Genomic DNA, 16659 nt, shown 5'->3' on the forward strand with positions numbered 1-16659 from the left:
TCTCCCTCTCTGCTGAGGATCGCTTGGTGCTTTGTGCCTGGCGACCATGTGGTGCTGCCAGCGCGGTGGGGGTTGTTTCTTAGCAGTGCTTTAAACTTTTTCCTGGGTCCCCCTGGTGACTCATGAAGTCTTTGGAGCAGATTTCCCCACCTGATCCCCTCTCTGAGGCTGCGGGGCCCTCCAGGTCGCAACCATCCAGCCATGCACTGACGGCGGTCCTGGAGTCCCTTGTGTCACGGGTCACCATAACACAGCGCTAAAGACAGTACACCTCACCAAACCTATGTACCTGGTTTGCAATTAAATAAGTAGAATCAATTAAATTAATTAAATCATCAAGCTGTGTTCATGAACTAATAAATTTAATTTCATATTCCCACATAAGTGAAAGTTACTTAAAACAAATTAAAAAAAAAAATATTAAGAAAAAAACTTTTTTAGATAATTTTTTTTATATAAGCAAGTGTCCAGTGAAAGTTCGTGAATAGTGCTCTTAGTTCATAGCATCCATGTGACTTTCATGCAAGGTGACTCCCATTCTCAGACTAAATAGTTACTACTAATACTAATAGTCTATTAGAATGCCCACTGGGAGGGGAGAAACGCATCAACAAGATTCCAGCCTTTGCAGCAATGTCAACTTCACTTCTGAGCTGTTGGAACACAAGCGGAAGTGTGTTGGAACGCATGCCACTTTCCCTATGGTGAACACATGGTGCTGTTATTAAACCAACCTCTAGGAGCTCCACATTAACGTATCCACATGCCTATAACGTCTGATATATTGTAAGTGCATTTATTTTTGAAATCATGTAATAAAAGTTTTGAACATACTGCACTATCGGAATCTTCCCTATCTTTCCATGCTAAGTATTGGAAACTAGGAGACATTCAAGGAGCCCCATCCTCTACACTTACCAGCTAAAGCTTGTTACGACCCCTATGCAGTACTGCCCAGGGGTCCATATTTTCTGGTAAGTGAATTCACTTCGGGGTGCGTGAAACACAGTCGCCTTGCACGAAAGTCACATGGTATTCACCATTGCCCTAGTGTCGCAAATTCTGGCCAAGTGGGCTAAGCTCCTACACCGTGACCTGGAGGATCCAGGGGCTACAGTTTATCTGTGATGCCTCTTTGGATGCAGCTCCCCTGATGGCCTCGCCTCTCTGTTTTGTGGTCCTTCGGTGTGTCTTTTGGCTCAAGTGCTGGTTGTGGATCAGATTTCATAAAAAGGCCTTGGCTGATCTTCCTTTTCAAGGAGATCGCCTGTTTGGAGCTACCCTGGATGACATCATTAAAGGTCTCACGGGGGGAGAGTACTTTTCTTCCGCAGGCTACTAAGGGCAAGGAACCTCATAGCCGCGGGCCTTCCTTCTCCGCTCATAAGATGTTTTTTTTGTCCCTCAGAGTCAACTAACAAGGGCTCGAAGCCTTTCAGGGCCTGTTCTGGAGGATCCAAACAAACCTTGTCTGGCAAGCCAAGATCGGGCTTCTCCAGACCCGTGGACAAGGGTCCTTCTGCAAGAAGGTGCGCCCTCTCCCGTATAAGGGGTTAGGGGACATCTTCGCTGATTTTTGGACCTGTTCCTTCGAGGGGTGATTCCGAACATTCTAGGGATTTTTACTTAAACTTGTTCACAGCTTATAAGAAGGTAGGCAATGTGCGTCCAATCCTGGACCTCAAGGCGCTAAACTGCTTTGTGTGGGTACAGAAGTTCAGAATGCAGTCCATTTGAACGGTGGTGGCATCCCTGCATCAAGGGGATTTCCTCACCTCTATCGATATCAAGGATGCCTACCTTCACATTCCAATATGTGTCAGCCACCAGCATTTTCTCCGCTTTGCTGTGGGAGAGGAGCATTATCAGTTTGTGGCATTACCCTTTGGTCCTCTGGTCTTCACAAATTTTTAGCCCCAGTGCTAGCTTTGCTACGCCAATGGGGGATTGCGGTACTGGGCTACTTGGACAATCTCCTTCTGCGAGCAAAGTCTCCCTCTGCTTTGGTGGAGAACCTGGAGATCACAATACGAACTCGGCGGGAGTTCGTTTGGATTCTGAATTTTCGGAAGTCTGCTCCGTCCAGAAAGCTGGACTATCTGGGCCTGACTCTGGACTCAGCCTTAGCCAGAGTGCTCCTTCTTCTGGACAAACTCTAGAAATTGCAGGCTGCAATTCGCCTCCTGCCATCCAACAAATGGTCATCCCTCCAGACTTGCATGTGGGTGCTGGGCCTGATGGTGTCTACCTTCGAGGCGGTTCCGTTTGCGCAGTTCCATACGAGGTCCCAGCAAGGGAAATTCTGACCAAATGGGACAAGACTCTGCAGTCTCTGGACAATCAGATCCGGCTGAGTCGGGTCATGAAGGAGTCACTGATATGGTGGCTTCCTTCTCTGGCGCTTCAGCTGGGAAAATCCTTCCTCCCCTTGTATTGGACAGTGGTCACCACAGATGCCAGCCTGTCCGGCTGGGGAGGCGGCCTCGGCAAGCATTCTGCTAAGGGGATCTGGACGCTGGAAGAGTCCAGACTCCCGATCAAGGTCTTGGAACTTGGAGCAATCAGACTGTGTCTGGACCATTGGACAGATCGTCTTCACGGTTGTCCAGTGCGCATTCAATCAGACAATGCCACGGCCCTGGCTTATTTCAATCACCAAGGGGGCACAAGAAGTGTACTGGCGGCTCTGGAGGTAGCCAGCATTCTAAGGTGGGAAGAACGGTTCATTCCAGCCCTCTCTGCTGTACACCTTCCCGGGGTGGAAAATTGGCAGGCAGATTAGCTCAGTTGGCAGGCGTTTGACCCCGGAGAGTGGTCCCTTCATCCGGAGGTATTTCATCAGCTGTGTCTCCAGTGGGGCACCCCTGAGGTGGATCTGTTGGCGTCTTGGCTCAACAGAAAGGTGCAGAGGTCAAGGAATCCTCTGGCGGACGCAACAGACACCCTGGTGGCCCCGTGAGGTCTGTATTACCTGATTTACCCCTTTCCTCCTCTCAAGCTTCTGCCTAGACTTCTATGCAGGATCAAGGCAGAAGGGATTCCAGTCATCTTAGTGGCTCCGGACTGGCCTCGCTGGGCTTGGTACGCCGATCTGGTGCGGCTGGTCGCTGACGTTCCTCTGGCGGCTTCCTCTCAGGGAGGATCTGGTGTCCCAAGAACCAATCTCCCATCCTGCTTTACACTCGCTGGCTTTGACGGCTTGGCCAGGTGCTGAAGGATAGGGGTTTATCTGAGTCAGTGACTCCTACACTGTTGAAAGCTAGGAAATATACCTCTAGGAAGACGTACATTGCGTGGGGTGAGTCTCTTTGGGTTCTTCCTCGCTCCTTCTCGGTGGCTCGGATCTTGCCCTTCCTTCAACGGGGGATTGAATAGAAATTGGCCTTAAGTACCATCAAGGGCCAGGTGTCTGCTTTGGCGGCCTTCTTCCAATGACCTTTGGTCACACAATCCCTGCGTACCTTTCTTCAGGGTGTCCGAAATTTGGTTCCTCTAGTGTGGGCTCCGTTGCCGCCTTAGGATCTTAATCTGGTGCTTTCAGCTTTACAGAAGCCTCCCTTTGAAAATTTTCAGGAGATTCCCCTTTGAAAACGCAGTGGAGGACGGCGAAACGCGTTGACGTAATTTCCGGTTACGGACGAGACGGAACGTCACTTCCGGTCAGGCACTTCCTGGTCGTGGAACGCACGCCAAGCGCTGCCTACACGAGGCACCCTTGTTTTATGTGCTTATACCCATCTATGTCCTGTAAGTATGTTTTTGACTTGCGAAGCAAATAAATAGTTTAAACATACTTCACGATGTATGGCCTTTCTATCTTTTAATGGTTGAAACGGAGACGGATCCCTACCTACCCTTATCCAAGGCTATACGAAAAATATCTTTGAGATCCTGACAAAGAAGGGCTTATGTGCAATATTATCTCAAGGCTCAAAAATTCTGGCAATTTGGTGAGTGGGGAACCGAGAGGGGTCACCTATCACTTGAAGCACTTTTGTATAAACTTCAGCACCTGAGCACTTTACTTGGATCACCAATAAGGACTTTTTATTGATTATATTGGGAATTTTTATGCACAATCATTTTGCACTGATGAATTGATTATATTTATTTCACATATATTTTTCTATTAATGCTAGCGCTGCTTAAATTTGGTTTTTAATATATATATATATATATACACACAGTGATACCCGGGATGTTATAAAGAAGAACGCACAGTAAAAAAAAAAAAAAAATCATATGTAAATAGTTGGCTTGGGCTGCTCATTCTTAAGAATCAAATGCAAAATAATGGTACCGCTTTCAGCACCTAAAATCCGAAAGAATCATACCGCCAGGGAGGTTAAGGCACACTCTACTCAGGCACTTAGTGCCTCCTGGGCCTTCCGTCATCCGGCATCAGTGATACAGGGGGCCATCTGGTTGGCTGTGCACACTTTTACAAAGTTTTATAAAGTGGATGTGTTGGCATCTGCGGATGCTTTTTTTGGCCACAAGGTTTCGCAGGCTGCTGTTTAACTTGATCCTCTTTGATGGTGTGTTGTTTTTTTTTCAGGTGGGCTCCAGTTGTTTGGTTGTCCTGTTGCATGGTTGGCTAATGTTTAGACTTGGGAATGTTTTTTGTTGTTCCCACCTCTCATGGAGTTATGAACTAAGAGCACTTTGCTTTTGGACGTCCCAATGGTTATGAATACCAGGAGCTGTGTCCGTCAATGAATGAAAGAGAAAATTGAATTTTTGGCTTACCGTAAAATCAATTTCTCTATCGCTCATTGACAGACGTAGTCTTCTTGATTCTCAAGAGCTGGGTTATGTTGTCTCCGCAGGAGTAGGACTAGGCAGAATGACAAAACTTTCTGGCTCCACCCTAGGGGGCAGTCCCTGAGGGTATATCCTCCCTCTCTCTGCTACAGGGAATCAGTTTTTTTCTGTCTAGTCAGGAGTAAGGACCTAAGTTCCTTGCTGGGATCTTTTGGTCCTGGTAAGACTTTTTTTCTTTAAGAAAAAGACATTTTTTAGGTAGTTTTCTCCAGTGTTTTTTTCCTGTGAGATCTTCAAGCAAAAATGCCGGACTGGGCGACACTTGTGGTCACCCCAGCCGGCCTACGAGCGCGTGCAGACCATGGCATTGCGCTTGGTCGGCCGCGACATATTCAAGTAAGTATGCGGGGCCGGGCGACGGGCTGGATGTTGAGATCCAGTGGTCACCCCGGTTTCTGCCTAAAAGCGCGTGCAGACCAGTGCGCTGAGTCGGCCGCGACGGAGTCCCAGTTAAGGGACTGACTTTGCGAGTTAAAAGCTCGCTTGGACGCCAGGACCAGAGAGTCGAGGCGTCCATCAAACCCCCACCCCGGTGGAGAGGGTATTGTGAAGAGAGGGTGCCTGTCGGTTCGGTATGGTGAGTAAACGTTCCCTTTTTTCCTCATTTATGAGGCAGTATATATTATGGGCCCCTCCATATATGGTCAGTATATATCTGATACTTACAAGTCCCCCTTGTAATACAGCACGTGTTTGTGGGAAGTGGACTTGGTTCAAGAGCTAACACTCTACCCAGCAGACTGTAACATTACAGCAGACATAGGAGGTATAATCCTACCTTATGTGCAGTGTATCTCTGTAGATCCATATGTCACCTCTCAGCAGAGTGCAGGTGGATGTGCTGGGAAGACGATATCGGCGGTCCGCCGCCATTTTGCCGTAGACCGAATGCATATATGTCCTCAGGTCACGCCGGCCGCCATGTTTTTGGAGTCTTATGTCTCTTCTATGGGGGCGGCCATGTTTTGTGAGCCCAGCTTCCTCGTGGAGGGCTGGGAACGCCGGAAGGCGTACACAGGGGGCGGAGCCACGCCTTCTGCCCGGGAAAAAGCAAACAGCTCCTTCCAGTCTGTGTAAGACAGACGCTGGCTGCAGTTTGTTGGAAACTGCACTGCATCGGTTGGTGAGCCTTGGGGGTCCCTCTCTCTCTCTCTGGGATCGAGAAGCAGGTACTCTGAGGGGCGCTATTGCGCTAGGGGGAGACACACAAAAAAAAAAAAAAAAAAAAGTTTTTTTGTTTTTGCTGGCAAAGGTGTCCTGTATTAACATGGACCCTGCCACTCATGTATCTCCTCCGGATCCCCTCGAGGGGTCTGCGGGATCCTCCAGCACCCCATTGACAATTGAATCTTTGTCAGCTATTATGGAAACTTTTGTGTCCCGGGTGGAAGTGGCTTGTCAGGGACAGGGCGCAAGAAAGCGACCCCCGCCTAACCCCTTATTATCTGAAACCTCGGATTCAGACTCTGAGCCTATTTCTGCAGTTGCAGGTACTTCATCTGGTATTGGTGTCTCGGGTCCTGTCTCTTCAGACAGTGAGGAGGATGTTTCGGCATCTGCCATAGCCCGAGAGGAAGCGTTGGTAAACGCACTCATTGTATCTGTTCAAGAGACTTTAAGGTTACAGGGTATTCCATCAGAAATAGCTGAAACTGAGATCCCTTTTGGGACTAAAAAGCGCATCAAAGTGGCAAAGGTTTTTCCATTGCCCAAATGTTTTGGCAATCCAATCGATGAAGAATGGCGTCTGCCAAAACGCACTTTTAATATTTCCAAACGCATTGACAGGCGTTATCCGTTTGAGGAAACCCTTATTAAGAAATGGACAGAACCACCTGTGGTGGATTCACCTATTGCTAGATTGAATAAAGCCACGGTTATTCCTTTAGAAGACGCTCCGTCTTTTAAAGATCCAGTGGATCGCAAGATAGAAGCTATGTCTCGCACCATGTTTTCCTTGATTGGATCAGCTTTCAGGCCAATAATTGCTATTGGTCTGGTTTCGCAGGCTGTAACTGAATGGACCAAGTGGTTACGCCGGGACTTAGAAGAAGTCCCTCAGGCGGTATCAGATTTGTTGGAACAAATGATACAGGGGTTACAGTTTGTATGTGATGCGGCGTTAGACGCCACTCCATTAATGGCGCGAGCATCAGTCTCAGCAGTGGTTCTCAGGCGTACACTGTGGCTAAAAGGTTGGATAGCCGACCAAGGTTCCAAAAAAGCATTGGCTAATATCCCCTTTTCAGGAGAGCGTCTATTTGGAGCCAACTTAGATGAGATCATTAAGGATCTCACCGGTGGAAAAAGCACCTTTTTACCGCAAAATTTTAAAGGTAGAGGAACTCGTCAAAGACGAGGGCCTTCTTTTTCTGCTCACAAGAGGTTTTTTCGTCCAGCGGGTGAAAAAACTAAGTCCTCCAAAGCCCCTGCAGGAGGCGTCAGGGGTCGTTGGTCGGGCAAGCAAAAGCCCGCCCCCTCCAGACCTGAAGATAAACCATCCAAAGCCTGAAGGTGCGCCCCCACCCATAACTGGGGTGGGGGGACGTCTTCGCCGGTTCCCGGATCCATGGCTTTCCAGAATCCCGGACAAATGGGTTTGCGAAGTCATAAAGTCAGGGTACAAGATCGAGTTTCGATCTCTCCCACCGGCGCGATTCTTCCCTTCCAATATCCGACTATCTCCGGATCGTCTAGAAGATCTGCGGAGAGCAGTCACAGATCTACTACAACAAGGAGTGGTAGTCCACGTTCCTTGGACAGAACGGTTTCAAGGGTTTTATTCAAACCTGTTTACAATACCCAGGAAAGAGGGCAAAGTGCGTCCAATTCTGGACTTAAGAGCGCTCAATTTTTTCGTCAACATAAGAAGATTCAGAATGGAGTCCATTCGCACAGTAGCAGCCTTCCTGCATCCAGGGGATGTCCTAGCGTCCATAGACATCAAGGACGCCTATCTTCACATTCCCATTTTCGCAGGACATCAGCGTTTTCTACGCTTTTCCGTAGAGGAGAACCACTATCAGTTTGTGGCGTTACCTTTCGGTCTCGCCACGGCTCCGCGGGTCTTCACAAAGGTGTTGGCCCCTATGTTGGCACTTCTGCGCCAAAGAGGTATATCGATTCTAGGTTACCTAGACGATCTTCTGCTTCATGCAGAGTCTCCTCAGACCTTGCTACAAAACATAGAAATTACTATGATTTCTTTACAGGAATTCGGGTGGCTGGTGAACCAGCAAAAGTCATTTCTGGTTCCCACCCAGAGGCTCGAATATCTGGGTCTAATTCTAGACACAGTCAGGACGAGAGTTTTCCTTCCGGTAGGGAAACTTCGAAAGATTCAATCAGCAGTCCAGTTGTTACTGTCCAACAGCTGGTCTTCCCTTCGGACGTGCATGAGGGTTCTGGGGTTGATGGTGGCTTCATTCGACGCAGTCCCATTTGCCCAGTCCCATACCCGAATTCTTCAGCAAGAGATTCTTCTCAGATGGAATCGGAATCCGGAATCCCTGGACAATCAGATACGATTGAGCAAACAGACCAGAGAGTCTCTGGTTTGGTGGCTTCGGTCTCCAATGCTCAGCCAGGGAAAGTCATTTCTGCCAATATATTGGACGATAGTGACCACGGATGCCAGTCTATCCGGATGGGGAGGAATTCTTGGTCAGTTATCTGTCCATGGACTTTGGTCCCCGGAAGAATCCAGATTACCGATAAATGTATTGGAACTGAGAGCGATCAGACTTTGTCTGATTCACTGGACCGAGCAGCTTCAGGGCAGCCCGGTTCGGATCCAGTCGGACAATGCCACGGCCGTGGCTTATGTCAATCATCAGGGGGGCACCAAGAGTGTCCGAGCGGCCAAAGAAGTGGCTTGCATTCTTCGCTGGGCGGAACGATTTGTTCCAGCAATCTCTGCGGTGTTCATTCCGGGGGTGGAGAATTGGCAGGCAGATTATCTCAGCCGTCAGACCCTGGATCAGGGGGAATGGTCCCTCCATCCAGACGTTTTCCACCAGTTGTGCCTACGGTGGGGCACCCCGGATGTGGATCTGTTGGCATCACGATTCAACAGGAAAGTTCAGAGATTCGTGGCTCGCTCCCGCGATCCTCTAGCAGAAACCGCAGACGCACTGATCGCCCCGTGGGGGCAATACCAGCTAATATATGCCTTCCCTCCTCTCGCGTTACTGCCAAGACTTCTTCGCAGGGTAGAGGAGGAAGGAATCCCAGTAATCCTGGTAGCTCCGGACTGGCCTCGTCGAGCTTGGTACGCCGACATGGTCAGACTGGTGGCGGACGTCCCATGGAGACTTCCTCTCAGAGAGGATCTACTGTCTCAGGGACCGATCTTCCATCCTGCTTTACGATCGCTGGCTTTAACGGCCTGGCTATTGAGACCCAGGTGCTGAAGGACAAAGGTTTGTCAGCTTCAGTTATTCCTACTCTAGTTGAAGCAAGGAAAGCGACTTCCAGAAAGATTTATCATCGCACATGGAAGTCCTACATTGCATGGTGTGAACCTTTGGGGTTCCGTCCTCGGTCTTATTCGATTAGTCGAATATTGGCTTTTCTGCAACAAGGGGTTGAGCAGAAACTGGCCTTGAGTACTATCAAGGGTCAGGTCTCGGCATTAGCCATCTTCTTTCAGAAGCCGTTGGCTACTCATTCCTTGGTGCGGAATTTCATCCAGGGGGTGCGACATCTGGCTCCGCCAGTGCACGCGCCGTTACCCCCCTGGGATCTTAATTTAGTGTTGTCGGTTCTTCAGAAACCTCCCTTTGAAGATATTAGGGAGATTCCTCTACCCACGTTGTCCCAGAAGGTGGCCTTCTTGGTGGCTATTACTTCTGCACGCAGGGTGTCAGAACTGGCTGCATTATCTTGTCGTTCACCATATCTGGTGGTTCATAGAGATAAGGTGGTTCTTCGTCCGAATCCATCCTTCCTACCAAAAGTAGTTTCAGAATTTCATCTGAATGAAGAAATTGTATTACCTTCCCTGTGTCCTAAGCCCAGTCATCCTCGGGAATTTGCTTTGCACTCCTTGGATGTGGTCCGGGCGATCAGGGTATACTTGAAAACGACAGACTCGTTTCGCAAGACGGATTCACTTTTTGTGATCCCAGATGGACCCAAAAAGGGGTTGCCTGCATCTGCCGCGACCATTTCCAGATGGATCAGACAGACGGTAGTGCAGGCTTATTCTATTAAGGGTCGGGAGCCCCCGTTCCCTGTTAAGGCGCACTCCACTCGGGCACTTAGTGCGTCATGGGCCTTTCGCCATCAGGCGTCAGTGGTCCAGGTGTGCAAGGCGGCTACCTGGTCGTCGGTGCATACCTTCTCTAAACATTATAAAGTTGATGTAATGGCATCATCTGATGCCTCATTTGGCCGCAAGGTTTTGCAGGCCGCAATTTGAGGAGACCAGTGGTCTACCTCGAGGGTTTTTTCCGTTGGAAAATTTTTTTCTTTAGCCTCATTCTTTGTTTATAATGAGCCTTTAAAACTTCTAGTTTGGCACCGGTTGGGCCTACTAGATTGGATTTGATTTTGTCAATCCCACCCCTCATTTGTGGCACTGCTTCTGGATGTCCCAGCTCTTGAGAATCAAGAAGACTACGTCTGTCAATGAGCGATAGAGAAAAATGGATTTTTGTAAGAACTTACCGTAAAATCCTTTTCTCTTAAGCTCATTGACAGACGTAGTACCCGCCCCTCTATCATTGAGTTGGGTTGGGTTAAATTCTCTGTACTGCTTTAAACAGAACTGATTCCCTGTAGCAGAGAGAGGGAGGATATACCCTCAGGGACTGCCCCCTAGGGTGGAGCCAGAACGTTTTGTCATTCTGCCTAGTCCTACTCCTGCGGAGACAACATAACCCAGCTCTTGAGAATCAAGAAGACTACGTCTGTCAATGAGCTTAAGAGAAAAGGATTTTACGGTAAGTTCTTACAAAAATCCATTTTTCTCTGATGTTCATTGACGGACACAGCACCCACCCCTCTGTGGAGTTATAATTCTCCTGACACTGCTTGTAACAAAACTGAGTGGTCTATAGCAGAGAAGGAAGTATACCCCCTGTGACTGCCCATGGGTGTAACCAGAATTCTTTTCTGCCCAGTGTCTTACTCCTGTAGGTCGCAGTATAACCCAATGGTTATGAATATCAGGAGCCGTGTCCATCAATGAACATCAGAGAAATGGATTTTACGGCAAGTCGAAAATCCCTTTTTTTTTTACTTTCTGCTATAAAACATCCAATAAAAAAATTTAGAAAATCAAATTTTTTTATCAATTTAGACCAATATGTATTCTGCTATTCTTGGTAAAAAAAGATCCCAATAAGTGTATATTGATTGGTTTGCGCAAATGTTATAACATCTACAAATGCAATATTTTTATGGAATTTTTATCTTTTTTGACACTTTTTGGGGACCAGTGACACCAATACAATGATCAGTTGGTCAATGGCCTGGTCAGGAAGGGGGTAAAAGTGATTAACTACCTCTAAAGTCCTCTGAATGTTACCCTATGTGTTCAAGCACATATTGGCTTTTATTCATGTTTTTTGGCAGGAGAGTTTAGTGGCAAAAAAAAAAAAAACCCTCTGCCAGTGTGTTCCGGAGCAGCAGTGTTTTGGCATAAAAAAATGCTGACTGTTCCTAAACTCTACTAAAAGTGTCCAGCATTTAGAAGATGTTTTTTTTTCGGAAGCAGAGGCTGCCAGCGTTTTGAACGACGGAGTCAGCTGAATGTGAAAAAACTATTGCCAGCTATAAAAAAAAATGGCATGGGGCCACCCTCCCCCAATCCATACCAGTGTAATGTTCTGGTACCTTTGGTACCCTAATTCCACTTTTCCTAAGTGTATGCGCCCCATCATTCTCTTTTGGTAAGGTGCGCATACACCTTTAAGACCGATGCTGTCATCACTGAGCGCCGCTGGAGCGGCTATTTCAACCTCCGGCGGTCTCACTCACATGTTCGTTCAACGCCGCATAATCTGCCTTGAAGCTCTCATGCTTGCAAGCATACCTCGCTATCGGAACCACGCTGCTGATCCCTGTATCCCGCTACCGGATCATCCGCTCTTGCCGAACCTCTCCTCTACTACATTGCTACTAGTGATAAGTACCCCACAGGAGAAACCTCTATAACCTTCATACTAAAGCTTACACTATCTAGCTCTGCATACTAAGGACTATTACTACATCTGCATTAACTAAGATTGCTAGCTCTTGAGCCTAATACCATCTGCTCTTGCACTGGGTTGGTCTATCCTGTATGTTCACCTGCTACTCTATCATCTGCTACCATACATGATTGCTTAACCTATCTGCATCCCATCTGCTACTATCTTACTTTCAAGAACATTCCTTTCAAGTGTCTGTCATCTACCATCTCTACCCAACCTGTCTCTTCAGCCTATCATCACTATATCACTATACATATAAGTCACTCTAGGAACATCTTATTGAGTGTGTGTATCTACTTGCTGAATTGAGACTATCCACACATGATGAGTCTTGGGAGTTGGGATTGGTGTCTCAGCGTTTCTCTACATGACTACTGAAGTGGAATATTTCTGCAGCTGTAAATCCACATTATACATAAAACGCAGGAACGTTACAACCAGGCCCTTTGGGGCAGAGCCAATCTGCCCCAAAGCACCCCCCCATGTTGAGGGCTAGAGATGGCCTTGCGGTTCGCCCGGCGGTCGGTTCGCGGCAAATTTTGCTTGTTCGCTACCCGCCAAATTTTCAGACACATGGCGTCGTTCGCGGCGGCCATATTTGTTTACATTGGGGAGAACTTTGACCCGTGACACAGCCGTCAGGTGGAACATGACAGCCAATTGAAACATTCCAGCACATGGACAGTCCACCTACCCTATAAATAGACCCGATCTGGCGGCCATTTCACATTCCGCTTTCCGCCAGTGTAGGTAGAGGTCTGCTGTGCTCATCAGGGAGAGTTTGCTAGACACTGTGCTGTGAAGATCCACAAAAGTCCTTTTGAGAGCTGGTATTTCGGTATAGGTCTAGTATCTTTTGAGCTTAGGGAGAGGTATCCTGTGGTTGCTTTAGGGGCAGTTAGAGATCGGCTGCAGTCACAAATCGCTCTGTCAATGTCCACAAAAGTCCTTTTGAGGGTTGGTATTTCGGTATAGGTATAGAATCTTTTGAGCTTAGGGAGAGGTATCCTGTGGTTTCTTTAGGGGCAGTTAGAGATCAGCTGCATTCATACAGAAATCGCTCTGTCAATGTCCACCAAAGTCTTTTAAAATGCTCCAATGTTGTTTTAAGGTCTATTACAGTCTATTTACTATAGGGCCAGGTATCCTGTGGTTGCTTTAGGGGCAGTTAGAGATCGGCTGCAGTCACACAGAAATCGCTTTGTCAATAGTTAGTGAGGTTGAAAAAAGACAACAGTCCATCCAGTTCAACCTATGTTGTGTGTGTGTGTTTGCTTTTAACCGTACATTGTATACCCCTGTATGTTGTGGTCTCTAAGGTGTCCATCTAACAGTTTTTTGAAACTATTAATGCTCCCTGCTGATACGACTGCTTGTGGAAGAGAATTCCACATCCTTACCGCTCTTACAGTGAAGAACCCCTTACGCATTTTAAGGTTAAACCGCCTTTCCTCTAGTTTTAGTGAGTGGCCACGTGTCTTATTGTATTCCCTTACTCTGAATAGTTTGTTCCTTATGCCAGGGTCACCAGTACAGTATTTGTACATTGATATCATATCCCCCCTCAATCGTCTCTTCTCCAGAGAGAATAGGTTCAGTGCTTGTAGTCTTTCCTCATAGCTGATGTCCTCCATTCCCCTCATTATTTTTGTTGCCCTTCTCTAGACTCTTTCCAGTTCCAGCACATCCTTCCTGAGGACCGGTGCCCAGAACTGGACAGCATACTCCAGATGTGGCCGGACCAGAGTCTTGTAGAGTGGAAGAATAATCTCTTTATTTCTGGAGTGAATCCCCTTTTTTATACATCCCAGTATTCTGTTGGCTTTACTTGCAGCGGCTTGGCATTGCATGCCACTGCCAAGCCTGTTGTCTACCAGTACCCCCAAGTCTTTTTCCATCCTAGACTCACCCAGAGGTTCCCCCCCTAGTGAGTAGCTTGCTTTCTGGTTTTTGGCCCCCAAGTGCATTACTTTACATTTTTCAACATTAAAACTCATCTGCCATGTAGTTGCCCACACCTTTATTTTGTTCAGGTCCGCTTGTAAGGTTTCTACATCCTGCATAGAAGATAATGGCATGCCTAGTTTAGTGTCAACTGCAAATACTGAGATTGTACTAGATATCCCCTCCTCTAGATCAATGCTGATATACTTTTAGGATACGTTTATGTATTTTAAGCAGGAGACAACCATTGCTATGTAGGGAATGTGATATCCAAACATGTATCTATAATAGCTCTGGTTAATATCTGCGCTGGTATTGTACTGTTTTAAATTGTATTTTAAATTGTATCTTAAACTGTATTTTTAATATATGTTTTTTAAAAGTGGATAGCCCCTTGCTTCTCCCGTCCCAGCCAAGGTGGATAAGGATTATCGGTTACTGGCCCCTTTAAGAATACACAACTATATAATTAGGGCCGATGGTATCCCGGGTATATAGGGAAGGGCGTTAGCAGGAAGCAAGGTGGGACCTGAGGAAGGAGGCTCAGCCTCCGAAACGCGTTGTCCATAGTAACAGCAGAGGCAGTGGCAGTGCACCCGTGTCTTGAATCCCCCACCTCGCAGCTCCGTACAACTTGTGGCTCCGGCTTTGGCTGAGGCTCTCCTGAGGCGCTGTAGATCACGTTGGTATAGTGTGCAGGCGCACTAGAACCGGCATCCGGTGACCAGGCAACACAGGAAGTGAAGGAGAGCGGGGATACAGCGGTGGCAGCCGCGGATGAGGAGACCGCAGAGTCACCATCTGGAGGGACGGTAGGAGCGAGTAGCTCCTGTTGGAATGCTGTAAAGCGATTGTCTTAAAGGAAAAGTGTGAGTGCAATTCCAATGTACTGTGTTATTGTCCTTTATTAAAGCGTTATTGCCCGAGGTTGCGTGCGCTTTTCTTTACAGATTTGAATTGTCTAGATCATTTATGAATAAATTAAACAGGATTGGTCCCAGGACCGAACCCTGGGGGACCCCACTTTCCACACCCGCCCAATCCGAGTACTCCCCATTAATCATCACCCTCTGGACTCTCCCCTGGAGCCAGTTCTCTATCCAGGTACTCACCTTATGGTCCATACCTACCTTCCTTAGTTTGTACAGTAAGCGTTTGTGGGGAACGGTGTCAAATGCCTTTGCAAAGTCCAGATACACCACATCCACAGGCTTTCCTTTATCTAGGTGGCAGCTCACTTAATCGTAGAAGGTTAATAGATTGGTTTGGCAACAACGATTTTTCATAAATCCATTCTGATTACTACTAATAAAACCATTTTCATTACTAAAGTCTTGTATGTGGTCCCTTAACATCCCCTCCAAAATCTTGCAGACTACAGATGTTAGGCTGACCGGCCTATAGTTCCCCGGGATACACCTCGGCCCCTTTTTAAATATTGGTACCACGTTGGCTTTTTTCCAATCAGCTGGCACCATACCCGTCTGTAAACTATCCTTAAAGATCAAGAATAATGGTCTGGCAATCACCTGGCTGAGCTCTTTAAGAACCCTCGGGTGCAAGCCATCCGATCCCGGTGATTTATTTATGTTAAGTTTCTCTAGTTTAGTTCTAAGTCTATCTTCTGTTAGCCATGGCGGCACTTCCTGAGGTGTGTTGTTTAGTTCGGCCTTACAAACTAGGTTTGTATAGCCCCCCGATTCTTTTGTGAAGACTAAAGAGAAGAAATTATTTAACACTTCCGCCTTTTCTCTGTCCTCAGTGGCCAAATTTCCTTTGTCATCTTTTATGGGGCCAATGTGATCTGGCCTCGCTTTCTTACTGTTTATATACTTAAAGAATTTCTTGGGGTTCTTTTTACTCTCCTCCGCTATATGTCTCTCGTGTTCTATTTTAGCCGCCCTGATTTCGTCTTTACATTTCTTATTACACTCTTTGTAATGCTTAAATGCTGCCAATGACCCCTCAGTCTTGTATTTTTTGAAGGCCTTTTCTTTAGCACTAATATGCATTTTTATGTTGGAGTTTAGCCACCCAGGGTTTAATTTTGCTCTTTTAAATGTATTTCTCTTTGGAATGCACTGGTCAATCCCCTTGTTAAGTATGCTCTTGAAGCACTCCCATTTTTCCTCCATGTTCTTTGTTCCTAGGGTTCTATCCCAATTGATATTTTCTAGCAGCGAGCGCAGTTTTGGGAAATTGGCTCTTTTGAAATTCAGCGTCCTTATATTACCCCTCTGCTTCCTATAACTGTAATTAATACTGAAACTTATTGACCTATGGTCACTGTTTCCTAAGTTCTCCCGTATTTCTATATCCGTGAGCAGGTCTGTATTGTTGGTAATCAGTAGGTCAAGTACCGCATTTTTTCTCATCGGTGCATTCACCATCTGACCCATGAAATTGTCCTCCAAAATATTTAGGAACTGCCTAGCCTTGGCTGAGTGTGCGGTTCCTTCTGCCCAGTCTATATCTGGATAATTAAAGTCCCCCATTATAATGACGTTTCCCGTCCTTGCTGTCAATCCTATCTGTAAAATGAGGTCCGCCTCCCCCTCCTCCCTCAGGTTGGGGGGCCTATAGCATACGCCCAATATTACCTTCCCCACAGTGCCTTCCCTTTGAAGCTCTACCCATGGGGATTCTGCCTCGTCCTTAGCTCCATTATTAATATCATCCCTCATATTTACCT

Source organism: Pelophylax lessonae, assembly GCF_965119305.1.
Source record: "Pelophylax lessonae genome assembly, chromosome: 2".
In the NCBI taxonomy this organism is placed as follows: Eukaryota; Metazoa; Chordata; class Amphibia; order Anura; family Ranidae; genus Pelophylax; species Pelophylax lessonae.